Here is a 15,822-nt window from a genome sequence, read left to right on the forward strand (position 1 = left end):
TCGAGAAAACAGGAATCATTACTTACCCAGTTGCCTAGTTTCAAGGAAAAACCGTTCCTTTTATCAAGAGAAACAGTTTTAATTCAAAATTTAAACCGTTAGCACTGATTGAATTATTTTTCACTGCATCATTGATATTCTGAAAATACATCACATGAAAATGACCAAAATAAATTAGATAAGTAAGTGCTGAAAATGAATCAGAACTTAATATAAAACAAAATTTATATGGTCATCAGAATATCAATCAGGATTTATCAACACAAGATAAAATAACTCAGAGACAAAATCTTGAAGGAAAAACAACTTTCATTAATATATCAAGACAATACATTTATGAAATGGAAATTACATCAATACTTATACAAGATTTTCCATAAGCTTCTAATCCTAACATCAACAGCCTTAGTCCTAGCTAAGAAGCCTGACAAAGCTGATGATGAAGAAAAACAGGAAGAAGATGAGATTAAGTCATCTTCTTCTTCCTACTCTCGACAAACAGAATGGCGAGTCGGATGATTCGCTCTTGCTGGCGGAGAGCTTCCAGCCTTTCCTCCTCCAATCGCTCCAGATGGCGATGGTAGTCTATATAGAAGAACAGAAGGTGTGTCAGTACCTCCTGTGGGACAGAGTCCCATATCTCCTCAGGAATGGCTGTGACATGCCATTCCTGCTGCCACTCGGCACAACTTAGCTCCATATTGAAGTTTTGGTAGTTCAAAAACATGTTGTATCTGACCATTGTGTTTTTGAAAGAAGAAGTATGAAGATAAGTGTGTGAGAAGAATTTGATGGAAAGACTGATGTGAAGTGGCTGCTTATATAGGCAAGAGAATGCCAGGAGACGCAAAGAAATTGAATGCTGACAGGTAGAATTAATTCTACCTCTTCTCCCTAGACTGAAACATTCCAAGTTCATTTACCAATCTTGTAAAAGTAGCTTCACACAGTGGTTTTATGAAGATATCTGCTAGTTGTTGATCTGTGGGAACAAAATACAATTCCACTGTACCTTCATCCACATGTTCCCTGATGAAGTGGTACCTGATGCTGATGTGCTTTGTCATTGAGTGTTGAAACTGGATTACCTGTCATAGCAATAGCACTTTGATTATCACAGTAAATAGGGATTTTGAAATATGTTAACCCATAATCCAGTAACTGATTCTTCATCCAAAGAATCTGTGCACAACAGCTTCCTGCAGCAATATACTCTGCTTCTGCAGTTGATGTGGAAATTGACTTTTGTTTCTTGCTGTACCAAGAAACCAATCTGCCTCCAAGAAATTGGCAGCTTCCACTTGTGCTTTTCCTGTCAATTTTGCAACCTGCAAAATCTGCATCTGAGTAACCTATTAGTTTAAAATCTGATTCTCTAGGATACCATAATCCCATAGCAGCTGTTCCTTTAAGATACTTAAAGATTCTTTTTACAGCTGTTAAGTGAGGTTCTCTTGGATCTGCTTGAAATCTTGCACAAAGACAGGTAGCATACATGATATCAGGTCTACTAGCAGTTAGATAGAGTAGAGAGCCAATCATACCTCTGTAGTCAGTAATATCTACTGATTTACCGGTATCCTTATCCAGTTTTGTCGCAGTGGCCATTGGAGTGGATGCACTTGAACAATCTTGCATTCCAAATTTCTTCAGCAAGTTTCTGGTGTACTTGGTTTGACAAATAAAAGTGCCTTCCTCATTCTGCTTGACTTGAAGGCCCAGAAAATAGCTAAGTTCCCTCATCATACTCATCTGATATTTTGACTGCATTAGTTTGGCAAACTTTTTGCAAAGTTTGTCATTTTTAGATCCAAAAATGATATCATCAACATAAATCTGGACCAGAAGTAAGTCCTTTCCATGGTTGAGGTAGAACAGTATTTTGTCTATTGTCCCTCGGTTGAATCCACTTTCCAGAAGAAACTGAGCTAAAGTCTCATACCATGCTCTAGGAGCTTGCTTAAGTCCATAAAGTGCTTTGTCAAGCCTGTAGACATAATCTGGATGTTTGGTATCTACAAAACCTGGAGGTTGTTCAACATATACCTCCTCCTCCAATTCTCCATTGAGAAAAGCACTTTTCACATCCATTTGAAAGATAGTAAACTTGTTGTGAGCAGCATAAGCCAAGAATATCCTTATGGCTTCTAACCTAGCAACTGGTGCAAATGTTTCATCATAATCAATTCCCTCCTATTGAGAATATTCTTTTGCAACCAGCCTTGCCTTATTCCTTGTAATTATGCCATCACTGTCAGTTTTGTTTCTGAATACCCACTTTATACCAACAACAGATCTATTCTTTGGTCTTGGCACTAGGGTCCAGACTTTGTTTCTTTCAAATTCATTCAACTCTTCCTGCATTGCTTGCACCCAATCAGCATCTTGAAGAGCTTCTTCCACTTTCTTTGGCTCAGTCTGAGAGAGAAAAGAATTGTAAAGACATTCATTTGAAGTACCTGTTCTAGTTCTGACACCTGCATCAGGATTTCCAATTATCAAATCAGGTGTATGTGATTTTGTCCACCTCCTTGCAGATGGAAGGTTTTCTCTAGAACTGGATGCTCCCCCAAGATCCATGCTATTTTCATTTTCATTTTCTGATGCTCCCCCTGAAACTATGCTCTCTGAGTTGGATTCTTCAGTATTTAGACTTTTAGCACTATCAGAACTTGACTTATCAGAACTTGAAGAGCCAGATGTATGTTTTGATGTTACTTGAGATGTGGTAGGATCTTGAGTATGCTCCCCCTGCATAGGTGCATCTTCCTTTGACGTAGTCTCCACAGTTTCAATAACATCAGAGTTTAATCCATCAGAGTTTACAGTATCAGGACTTAGACTATCAGGATTTTCTGTATCAGAATTTGAGTCTTCATTTTCAAATCTCAGCTGATCATGGTCAATGAAATCTTCAAGACCAGTAATCTTTTTGTCATCAAAAGAGACATTGATAGATTCCATGACCACTTTTGTTCTCAAAATATAGACTCTGAAGGCTTTTGTGGAAAGTGGATATCCAACAAAGATTCTTTCATCAGCTTTTAGATCAAACTTTGATAGCTATTCAGGATGAGTCATGAGAACAAAACACTTGCATCCAAATACATGAAAATATTTCAGATTTGGCTTCTTTTTCTTCACCATCTCATATGGTGTTTTTCCATGCTTGTTAATGAGTGTTGCATTTTGAGTAAAAGAAGCAGTCTGCACAGCTTCAGCCCAGAAATAGGTTGGAAGCTTTGCTTCTTCAAGTATTGTACGTGCAGCTTCAATGAGAGTTCTATTCTTCCTTTCAACAACTCCATTTTGCTGTGGAGTTCCAGGAGCAGAAAATTCCTGCTTTATTCCATGGCTTTTGCAGAAATCTTCCATTATCAAATTCTTGAACTCAGTGCCATTATCACTCCTTAAAACTTTCACAGAATCTTTGACCATTTTATCCAGATGTTTGATATGATCAATCAAGGTTGATGCAGTTTCACTTTTTGTATGCAAGAAATACACCCATGTGTATCTGGTGAACTCATCCACTATGACCAACGCATACTTCTTCTTTGCAATAGACATGACATTTACTGGACCAAATAGATCAACATGTATTAGATGATAAGGCTCAAGAATTGATGATTCAGTCTTGCTCTTGAATGAAGATTTTCTTTGTTTGGCTTTCTGACATGAATCACAAAGACCATCAGGAGCAAATACTGTGTTTGGCAATCCTCTCACAAGATCTTTCTTGACCAGTTCATTTATATTGTTGAAATTTAAATGAGAGAGTTTCTTATGCCAATTCCAGCTTTCTTCAATTGATGCTCTACTCATTAGACAGATTGTAGAACCATCAGTACTTGTTGAAAGCTTAGCTTCATAAATGTTACCACGCCTGTATCCTTTCAGAACAACTTTGCCTTTAGATTTACTCACAATTTCACAGTGTTCTTCAAAGAAATCAACATGATAACCTCTGTCACAGATTTGACTTATACTCAGTAGGTTGTGTTTAAGTCCTGAGACTAGAGCTACTTGTTTAATTATGACATTTCCAAGATTGATATTGCCATATCCCAATGTTTTTCCAATGTTGCCATCTCCATAAGAAACACTTGGGCCAGCTTTCTCCACAAAGTCTGATAGCAGGGCCTTATTTCCAGTCATATGTCCTGAACATCCACTGTCCAGAACTAGAATATTTTTCATGTTGCCCTTTGTTTCAGCAGCTTTAGAACTGCTCTCAGCACTTTCTTTATCAGCATTTGCCATCAATGCATAGTTTTCCTCACTTTCAGAGTCTGAGGTGTCTGTCCAGCTTTTCTGCTTTATGACAAGAGCCTTGCCTTTGTCACCCTTTACCTTCTTGCAGTCAGGAGATATGTGGCCTTTCTCACCACAGTTATAGCATTTAACATTGGTGTAATCTCCTCTGTCAGACTTTCCTCCTCTGCCTTCAGATCTTCTGAAATTCTTCTTATCAGAACTTATGCCTTTCCTGGAAAACTTCTTTCCCTTCCTGAACTTCCTGTATGCAATCTTTGTGATTCCTTTCACCATAAGAGCACACAGCTTCATCATCTCCTCATCAGCATCAGTCTCAGGCAAGCTTTCAGAATCTGAGTCATCAACACTCTCAGAACTTGATGACTCGGTATCAGACTTTATGAAAAGAGCTTTTCCCTTTTCTTTCTTTGAGGAAGCTGCTTTGGGGAATTCTTCTTCGGCCTTAAGAGCAACTGTCCTTGACTTTCCTCCTTTCCTCTTGCTTCTTTGTTCCATCTCCAGCTCATGAGTATTGAGCATTCCATAGATTTCGTCAAGAGTTGTTTCATCAAGATTGTAGTTGTCTCTTATTGTCGTTGCCTTCAAATCCCAGCATTCAGGAAGAGCTAACAGGAACTTAAGGTTTGAATCTTCAAGATCATACTCTTTATCAACCAATGACAAATCATTCAAAAGTTTGACAAATCTATCATATAAATCATTCAATGACTCATTAATCTTTGAGTCAAAGTGTTCATACTCTTGAGTGAGTATTGTCTTCCTGTTCTTCTTAATTGTGTCAGTTCCCTGACACCTTGTTTCCAGAGCATCACATATCTCCTTAGCAGTCTTGCAGTTGATTACCCTGTTTGACATTACATTATCAATGGCACTATGCAGTAAGTGTCGTACCTTAGCATCCTTAGCAATTGATGCTATGTCTTCAGCAGTATAATCACTCTTCTCCTTTGGTACGGTCTTTGCTGCTTCACCTGCAACTGCAACTGCGAGTTTGGTTGGTTTGTGAGGGCCTTCCTTGATTCTATCAAGGTATTCTGGATCTGTTGCTTCCAGGAACATGGTCATCCTTACCTTCCATATGGGATATTCAGATGGTCTCAGTATGGGAACTCTGATGGTCTCATACCGACTCTGAATTTGTGTCTTTGGTGGTTCCTCAGTTTTGGTAGGCTTAGTTGGAGTTTCTATGTCCGACATGATTGTGTTTGGATCTTTAACTGTATGTATGTTAACAGATAGGCTCTGATACCAATTATTAGGTCACACACACACTGTAAAGGGGGTGAATACAGTGTATAGTACACTCAAATCGAACTTTAAGAACTTAAGTAACAGAAAACAAACTTTATTGAAACAATAAACTCTGTTACAGTATGGAACTGTTACCTCTCAGTGATGAACAAATATCACGAGAGCTGCTAGGGTTACAATGAATAATCTTCTCTAATAATGATAACACTTATAGTGTAAACCGTATATCTGTGTTTATATACTACACAGTTACAAGATAATCGCTAATTGATATGGAATATAATTCTGCTTCCTAAAATATATCAATCAGATATCTTTTCTTCCAAGTATTCCATTCTTTACGGAATTCCTTCTTCATGCATATCTCTTCTTATGTTTATCTTGATCTTCTTTCCTTTAATCAGCTACTGTCCTTATCTGATTGTCCTTCAGCACTTAAGTTATGATATCTATCTTTTGACGATTATCTCCTGATAATATATGTACTGATATCCTTAAGTCCTGACTTCCAGTATAAGTACTGATCAACAGTTAAGTACTGAGTTATCCTGTTCAAGTAAGATCTGAAAGCTAAACATAAAACATATTAGCCATGACATTATCAAATATATCTAACATATGGTTATAGTTTTCAAAACTATTAATCGAATAAGGTTTATTCGATAACTTTATTTTATTAATGAATATTATCTTGAATATTCATTCGAGGACTTATGACTCCTTTAGATTATTATTGAATATTACTTGGATATTCATTTGAGGATGTATGAATCCTTTATTTTATTTAATAAATATTATTTATAATATTCATTCGAGGTATTATGACTCCGCTTATTATTTATTAATATTCTTTATTTTATTAAAGAATAATGTTCGATAATCAAACTTACTTTTCATATTCAAATAAAGATATTACTTTCGTATAAGTATATCTTTGATTATTTACTATTCATTTCAAGTATAAGTTTTACAACTTCTACTTCAATTATTTTTATAAAGATTATTCTTTATGGGAATATTATTTAAATAATAATATTCAGATATTTTCTAATATATTGGGACTGATTTATTTTACTAAATCAACATCACTCCGAACATTCTTAAAAATGTTTCGCGAGCCTTCAAAATGATTTTTAAAAGTTAGAGCGGATCTCAAAACTCATTTTTATATTTAAGATCCTCCTTTCGAAGGGGATTTAAATATTCGCTCAAAACCTGAGGGATCCGGCTCTGTGGTGTGTTTTATATTCGCAACAAGGTTGCTGTCTTGATAAAAGAATTTTGATTACTTACCCAACACTCGGGAAGTAAAATTCTTGGAACAAGTTAATCCATTAACAGGCATCGCCTGGGAAATATCGGTGAGTTTTCCTTTCCAACTAGATACGACTTCTTGGTGGAGCCGTATCAACAAGTTTCTACTTGGGGAAAGTGGGGACGAGCTTTACGTTTCAGAGTCATGTATTTCATCTGAACTAGGAGTGGCGTAAGTGGTCGAGCAGCGCCGGCCCAGCCTTATTATATTGGCCCAAATGGCCTGGAAGTTCCGCTAAGGCGGTCCATTCCTTAGGAGTTCAGTGTTCGGTTGACAAGTAAATCCGACAGGTTCTCCTCTACATGTAGAAAATGGTGGGGTTGCACTACTACGACTGATCATCATAAGTGGTCTTCCTGGCACGGCAAACTCCCGTGATGAGTTTATCATCCAATTGGATATTTCTGCAACACTACCCAGAGCACTTCGATAGAAAGGCTACGGTTGGGCGATTGTTGAGTGTTGGCAGGGTCAAGTTTTCAAAATGATGTTTGCATCAAATGAAGTATCTCATAACTTCATTGTATTTTGATGATATTTTAAAAGATTTAATCTATTCAAATCTGGTCTTGTAGTCTCATCTATGTGATAAACTTTTGAAACTAATTATAACTTGAACGGTGGTAGTTCAAGTAGTATTTGGAAAAGATATAAGTATATTGGAGTATCTTGTAACTTCACCGTTTTAAACTTATATCTAGTTAATGGTTGTCTTATGAATGGCAGAGACTTTCAGAAAAACGTTGAGACAAGGTTAGATATATGAGATCACCTTGCAACGATATTTTTTTATACAGTTATAAACTGGAACTTTGTGTAATTATGCATGGAAGAGGACTTCCAATATTTTGAAAAGTATATATGTATATATACTGAATATTTTGCGACTTCATCGCATTAAGATATCAAACTTGGTTCATTTCTTTTGACCAAGACTTTCATGAGTACTATGAGAAGGCTCATATATTGTTAATCATATTATATATTATTTTGGTGGGCTTGTTGCTCACCCTTGCCTTCTTCTTTCATCACACAACATCAGATAGACAAGATGAACAGGACCAAGCTCCCGATTCGCAAGCGGTTAGAAAACGTTCTGCAGTCTTCGGGAAGCGTTGATGCCGCTGTAGCTGAGGTAGGAACTACCAATAGGCTAGGCTTTCAACTTTTGGTGTACCAGACTCATGTATAATATGAATTGTAATAATGGCAAAGAAAATGTAAATTTATTCAGAAAACCTTTTAAGGTGTATTGGCAGATAATTGTGGAATAAAATGACTTGTGATTATTTTTGGATGTTCATCTCTGAGACTATAACTTGTGGTGTGTGTGTTTATTGTGGGGTCACAGTACAGAGTAGTTGATTAATTATTAAGATTGGGTATTATTAAGGGAAATGGAACTCGTGACAACCCGGATCCCCGACCCCGGATTTGGGGGTGTTACAACTTATGCTTTTCATACTGATGATATTAATGAGTTGAGAAGATATCTTAAAACCATGTTTGTTAGTTATAGAGATCAAACTTTAACATGTGAAAGATTAACTTCTGAAAATCTTGCTTTTAAGAAAAGAAATGATTTCTTAGAAAAAGAGTTAGTTATGTTCCATCAAACTCAGAAGGATAGAGATGATGCTCTTTATGTTAGGGTTGAAGTGCTAAAAATGAATGAATCTCTAAAAAATGAGTTAGAAAAGGAAAGAGAAATAATCAGGACTTGGACTAACTCCGGTAGAATAACTCAAAATTTGCTAAGTAGTGAAAATTGGAAAGAGGGCTTAGGTTATGGAGAGGATAAGAATGATAAAGGAACTGTAGAAATTAAGCCTTTTGTTAAGCAAAAGCCAAAGTTAAAACTGTTAAGTTTGTAATTGAAAAGTCTGATAATGATAAATCAGAAGTTAGATAGGGATTAACTTCTGACAAACTAAAACAGGAAAAGACAGCTGAAGTAAACATAGGCTTAATGACTAAGAAGCAGCTTAAGCATAAGCTGAAAGATGTTAAGAATGCAAACAAGGTAAAATCACCTAGGAAAAATAGGAATGGAAAGGAAGGTGTGAATAAAAGCAATGATTATAAACCTGTTCCTGATGATCCTAGGAAAACATGTCATAACTGTGGAAGTTCTAACCATCTGGCTTCTTTTTGCAGGAAGAATAAGAACATAAACTCCTTACCTTTAAAATCAGGAGTTAAGAGTCAGTCTGTTAGATATAAGCCACAAAATCCATGTTTTCATTGTGGTAGTTTATGGCATTCCATTTATACTTGTAAGGAATATCATAGTTTGTACTATGATTATTGTCAAATAAAACCTTCTGTAAAGAAAGTTAGCATGATTCCTTCTAGTGTAAGTTCTGATGCAAAGTCTGATATTGCAAATTCTGATAAGAAAACTGTTAACATAAACTCTGATGCTAAATCCGCTGCAAATGTTAACAAACTTGATAAGGCCAAAGGATCCAAGCAAGTCTGGGTCCTTAAAACTAATCATTAGTGGTCTTTGTGATTGCAGGGCAACAGGAAAAATATTCTAGTTCTGGATAGTGGATGTTCAGGACATATGACTGGAAATAAGGCCCTACTATCAGACTTTGTGGAGAAAGCTGGCCCAAGTGTTTCTTATGGAGATGGCAACATTGGAAAAACATTGGGATATGGCAATATCAATCTTGGGAATGTCATCATTAAAGAAGTAGCTCTGGTCTCAGGACTTACACACAATCTGCTGAGTATAAGTCAAATTTGTGACAGAGGTTATCATGTTGATTTCTTTGAAGAACACTGTGAAGTTGTGAGTAAATCTAAAGGAAAAGTTATTCTGAAAGGATACAGGCGTGGTAACATTTATGAAGCTAAGCTTTCAACAAGTACTGATGGTTCTGCAATCTGTCTGATGAGTAGAGCATCAATTGAAGAAAGCTGGAATTGGCACAAGAAACTCTCTCATTTAAATTTCAACAATATAAATGAACTGGTCAATAAAGATCTTGTGAGAGGACTGCCAAAGTCAGTATCTGCTCCTGATGGCCTTTGTGATTCTTATCAGAAGGCCAAACAAAGAAAATCTTCATTCAAGAGCAAGACTGAATCATCAATTCTTGAGCCTTATCATCTACTACATGTTGATCTATTTGGTCCAGTAAATGTCATGTCTATTGCAAATAAGAAATATGCATTGGTCATAGTGGATGAGTTCACTAGATACACATGGGTGTATTTCTTGCACACAAAAAATGAAACTGCATCTATCTTGATTGATCATGTCAAACATCTGGATAAATTGGTCAAAGATTCTGTGAAAACCTTAAGGAGTGATAATGGCACTGAGTTCAAGAATTTGATAATGGAAGAGTTCTGCAAAAACCATGGAATAAAGCAGGAATTTTCTGCTCCTGGAACTCCACAGCAAAATGGAGTTGTTGAAAGGAAGAATAGAACTCTCATTGAAGCTGCACGTACAATGCTTGAAGAAGCAAAGCTTCCAACCTATTTCTGGGCTGAATCTGTGCAGACTGCTTGTTTTACTCAAAATGCAACACTCATTAACAAGCAAGGAAAAACACCATATGAGATGGTGAAGAAAAAGAAGCCAATCTGAAGTACTTTCATGTATTTGGATGCAAGTGTTTTGTTCTCAAGACTCATCCTGAACAGCTATCAAAGTTTGATCTAAAAGCTGATGAAGGAATCTTTGTTGGATATCCACTTTCCACAAAAGCCTTCAGAGTCTATAATTTGAGAACAAAAGTGGTCATGGAATCTATCAATGTCTCCTTTGATGACAAGAAGATTACTGGTCTTGAAGATTTTATTGACCATGATCAGCTGAGATTTGAAAATGAAGACTCAAAATTTGATGCTAAAAATCCTGACAGTCTAAGTCCTGATACTGTAAATTCTGATGGATTAAACTCTGATGTTATTGAAACTGTGGTGACTACGCCAAAGGAAGATGCACCTGTGCAGGGGGGAGCATACTCAAGATCTTACCATATCTCAAGAAACATCAGAGCATACGTCTGGATCTTCAAGTTCTGATTCGTCAAGTTCTGATAAGCCAAGTTCTGACAGTGCTGAAAATCTAAATTCTGAAGAATCCAACTCAGAGAGCATAGTTTCAGGGGGAGCATCAGAAAATGAAAATGAAGACAGCATGGATCATGGGGGAGCATCCAATTCTAGAGAAAACCTTCCATCTGTAAGGAAGTGGACAAAATCACATACACCCGATTTGATAATTGGAAATCCTGATGCATGTGTCAGAACTAGAACAGGTACTTCAAACGAATGTCTTTACAATTCTTTTCTCTCTCAGACTGAGCCAAAGAAAGTGGAAGAAGCTCTTCAAGATGCTGATTGGGTGCAAGCAATGCAGGAAGAGTTAAATGAATTTGAAAGAAACAAAGTCTGGACCCTAGTGCCAAGACCAAAGAATAGATCTATTGTTGGTACAAAGTGGGTATTCAGAAACAAAACTGACAGTGATGGCATAATTACAAGGAATAAGGCAAGGCTGGTTGCAAAAGGATATTCTCAACAGGAGGGAATTGATTATGATGAAACATTTGCACCAGTTGCTAGGTTAGAAGCCATAAGGATATTTTTGGCTTATGTTGCTCACAAAAAGTTTACTGTCTTTCAAATGGATGTGAAAAGTGCTTTTCTCAATGGAGATTGGAGGAGGAAGTATATGTTGAACAACCTCCAGGCTTTGTAGACTCCAAACATCCAGATTATGTCTACAGGCTTGATAAAGCACTTTATGGACTTAAGCAAGCTCCTAGAGCATGGTATGAGACTTTAGCTCAGTTTCTTCTAGAAAGTGGATTCAACAGAGGAATAATAAACAAAACACTGTTCTACCTCAACCATGGAAAGGACTTACTTCTGGTCCAGATTTATGTTGATGATATCATTTTTGGGTCTACAAATGACAGACTTTGCAAGAAGTTTTCCAAACTGATGCAGTCAAGGTATCAGATGAGTATGATGGGGGAACTTAGCTATTTTCTGGGCCTTCAAGTCAAGCAGAATGAAGAAGGCACTTTTATTTGTAAGACTAAGTACACCAGAAATTTGCTGAAAAAATTTGGAATGCAAGATTGTTCAAGTGCATCCACTCCCATGGCCACTGCAAGAAAACTGGATAAGGATACTGGTAAATCAGTAGATATTACTGATTACAGAGGTATGATTGGCTCTCTACTCTATCTAACTGCTAGTAGACCTGATATCATGTATGCTACCTGTCTTTGTGCAAGATTTCAAGCAGATCCAAGAGAACCTCACTTAACAGCTGTGAAAAGAATTTTTAAGTATCTTAAAGGAACAGCTGATCTGGGATTGTGGTATCCTAGAGAATCAGATTTTAGACTAATAGGTTACTCAGATGCAGATTTTGCAGGTTGTAAAATTGACAGGAAAAGCACAAGTGGAAGCTGCCAATTACTTAGAGGCAGATTGGTTTCTTGGTTCAGCAAGAAACAAAAGTTAATTTCCACATCAACTGCAGAAGCAGAGTATATTGCTGCAGGAAGCTGTTGTGCACAGATTCTTTGGATGAAGAATCAGTTACTGGATTATGGGTTAACATATTTCAAAATCCCTATTTACTGTGATAATCAAAGTGCTATTGCTATGACAGGTAATCCAGTTCAACACTCTATGACAAAGCACATCAGCATCAGGTACCACTTCATAAGGGAACATGTGGATGAAGGTACAGTGGAATTGCACTTTGTTCCAACAGATCAACAACTAGCAGATATCTTCACAAAACCATTGTGTGAAGCCACTTTTACAAGATTGGTAAATGAACTAGCAGAATAATGACAGCTCTTTAGCAAAGTTTTAGTTATGCCTTATTTCTAAGATATACTGAAGTGACTTAGACTTTACTCTTTGTCTGAAATTTAGCTTAATGCACACACTAATCACTCCATATGAATGATGAAAATTACTGTGGTGGTCTATGTTATTTTAGATAAACAGTCATTGTGTCACTTTGCACAAATTCTGAGGACAAGTTCTGATTGCATGTTCTGATGATTAAGTTCTAAAGAATATAACTCAGAACTTGTATGAGGACTTACTAAGATAGGCATTCCTTTTTCGAGTTAAGAAATTATGTTCTGATGACTGTTAAGTTCTGATATAAGTCTAAGTTCTGATATTACAGTCTAATTCTTTACTTGACTTATCTGTGGATAAAATTTGATAACAGTCTCGGTTCAAACTAGAATATGTTGAAGTGGAAGATTAATAGTCACTTTGGTTAGGGTTAATGGTATTCGTACTTGAACAGTCAAATTTTACTTGATTCTTGTGCACATTAAACCATGTTTTCTCTTTCCAATGAAAGTTCTTCTTTTTCCAAGTCTGGGGAGACGAGGTAGAATTAATTCTACCTGTCAGCATTAAATTCCTTTGCGTCTTCTGGCATTCTCTTGCCTATATAAGCAACCACTTCACATCAGCCTTCCCATCAAATTTTTACTCCCAACCTCACCTTACCTTCATACTTTTTCTTTCAAAAACACCTTGGTCAGATACAATATGTTTTTGAACTACGAAACCTTCAATATGGAGCTAAGATGTGCCCATTGGCAGCAGGAATGGTACGTCACTGCCATTCCTGATGAGATATGGGACTCTGTCCCACAGGAGGTACTCACCCACCTCCTGTTCTTCTATATGGATTACCATCGCCATCTGGAGCGATTGGAGGAGGAAAGGCTGGAAGCTCTCCGCCAGCAAGAGCGAATCATTTGACTCGCCATTCTGTTTGTCGAGAGTAGGAAGAAGAAATGATTTATTTTCTTCTTCCTATTTTTCTTCATCGTCAGCCTTGCCCTGCTTCTTGAGCTAGGACTAAGGCTGTTGATGTTAGGTTTAGCAGCTTAGGGAAATCTTGTATAAATTCTGATGTAATTTCAATTTCATGAATGTATTCACTTGATATATTAATGAAATTTGTTTTTGTTTCAAGATTTTGTCTCTAAGTTCTTTTGTAATGCATTGATAAATCCTGATACATAGTCATATTCTGGTGACCATATAACTTCTGTTTTAATTTAAGTTCTGATTTTCCTTTATCAGTACTTACACATCTGATTTATCTTGGTCATTTTCACTTGATTTATTTTCAGAATATTAATGATGCAGTGGAAAATAATTAAATAAGTGGGAACGGTTTCAATTTTGAATTAAAACTATTTCACCTTAATTAATGGAATATCTGGGTAAGTGGAACGGTTTTTCCTTGAAAAACGGCAAGTGGGTAAGTAATGATTACTGTTTTCTCGAGCCCAGTAACTATCCGTTATTACTGCATGTCTGACAGGTGTCCAACGGTAACATTTTTTTTTAGTATAAGTAAGAAAGAGAGAAGATTTTTTTTAATCTTTTATTTCCCTTCATATTTTTTTTCTCTCCTTGCTTTTACTCTCTTTCTTCTTCTCACGTTGGTTTTTCATACAGACATTTTATCAAACACCTAACAGGCACGCTTAAATCTCAATTTTTCACATGGCACCTAAGGATTTAATCATTGATGGAGCTAAGTTTGTTCCAAACAACTATACTGCAATTCTTGATCATGCTGAAGCTCCATCTGAATTTCATTTTGTACAAGATCTTCTTGCACACAGTGAGATTGGGTATGCATTGACCCAGCCTTCAGTCTTTTCAAGCCAACAAGTTCTGACATTTTGGCGGACTGGGCACTTTGATGATGGTGGTAGACATGGCACTCCTAGTATTGTTTTCGAAGTGGGTGATTCTTCATATACAGTCACTCCTGGTACAATACGCAAGGCTCTACATCTCCCAGAAGGATGTATCTTTTCAATTCCAGAGGAATCAGCTCTTCAGGAGTTAATGGCCAATTTGGGGTATGAAAAGAGTTTGGCAAAACTTGGGCAGTTGAAACGGGCTCATATCAGAAAAGAATGGAACTTCTTCTTTGACTGCATCACTAAAGCTTTTGGGAACAAATGTTCGAATTTTGATGATATCCCAATTTTGAGTCATCACATCGGGTATGCTATTATAAACCAAACTCATTTTGATTTTGCATCTGGTATAATTGGTTTTATTAGAGATCGGATGACAGAGGATAGGAATGTTGTGTACTTTGCTAGATTCTGTCAACTTATATATACTTTTTGTACTGATGAACCTCAATTAGTCAGTTCCTCAACTCCACCTTTTAAAGTTGCAAAACACTACTTTAATGACCTGGTAAATGCTGACACTAAGAAATCAGTGGTTAGACCTTTATAGATTCCTCAGTCTGTAAAACAGATCTTAGTAAATGCTGATCCTGATACTTATAGATCTGTTTATTCTAATGTCCAACCAACAACAACCTCCCAAAAATCACAACAACCATCAGCACCTACCACTCATTCTACTCAACCAACCCTCAGACAATATATCAAATCCTATCTCTCCACTTCACAGACAGTTCAACCCTCATCATCAGCACCTACTGTGAAGCCTTCATCTTCCAAACCAAATAGGACAAAGACTGTTCCTAAAACACTTCAGAAGAAAAGGAAAATTGCTTTGTGAGATAAATCTGATACTGAGGAACAGGTTCCTTCTTCAGAACCTGTTATTGGTGAAGCTGAGAAAGAGACTTCTCAGAAGGATTCTGGAATTGGGGGATCTAGGCTTCTCAAGAGGCTTCGAAGAATGACTGTTCCTGAAACTCCCAAGGAATCTAAATCTACAAAGAGATACAAGAAACAGAGGGCAAATAGGCCAGTTTCAGATGATGAAGAGGAAGCAGCTAAGGAAGGGGATCAGGAATCTCTGATCTCACAAGAAAAGGAATTTGCTAAAGTTACTTCTTCTCCATCAACTCCATCTAAGGAAGCTGTTTCTGAAAAGGTCATCACACCATCTGTATCTCCTGTTGATCCAGGCACAAGTGCTGATATTGATGTTCAAAACTTGGTTGTGCC

Source organism: Apium graveolens, chromosome 5 (assembly GCF_009905375.1).
Source record: "Apium graveolens cultivar Ventura chromosome 5, ASM990537v1, whole genome shotgun sequence".
Lineage (NCBI taxonomy): Eukaryota > Viridiplantae > Streptophyta > Magnoliopsida > Apiales > Apiaceae > Apium > Apium graveolens.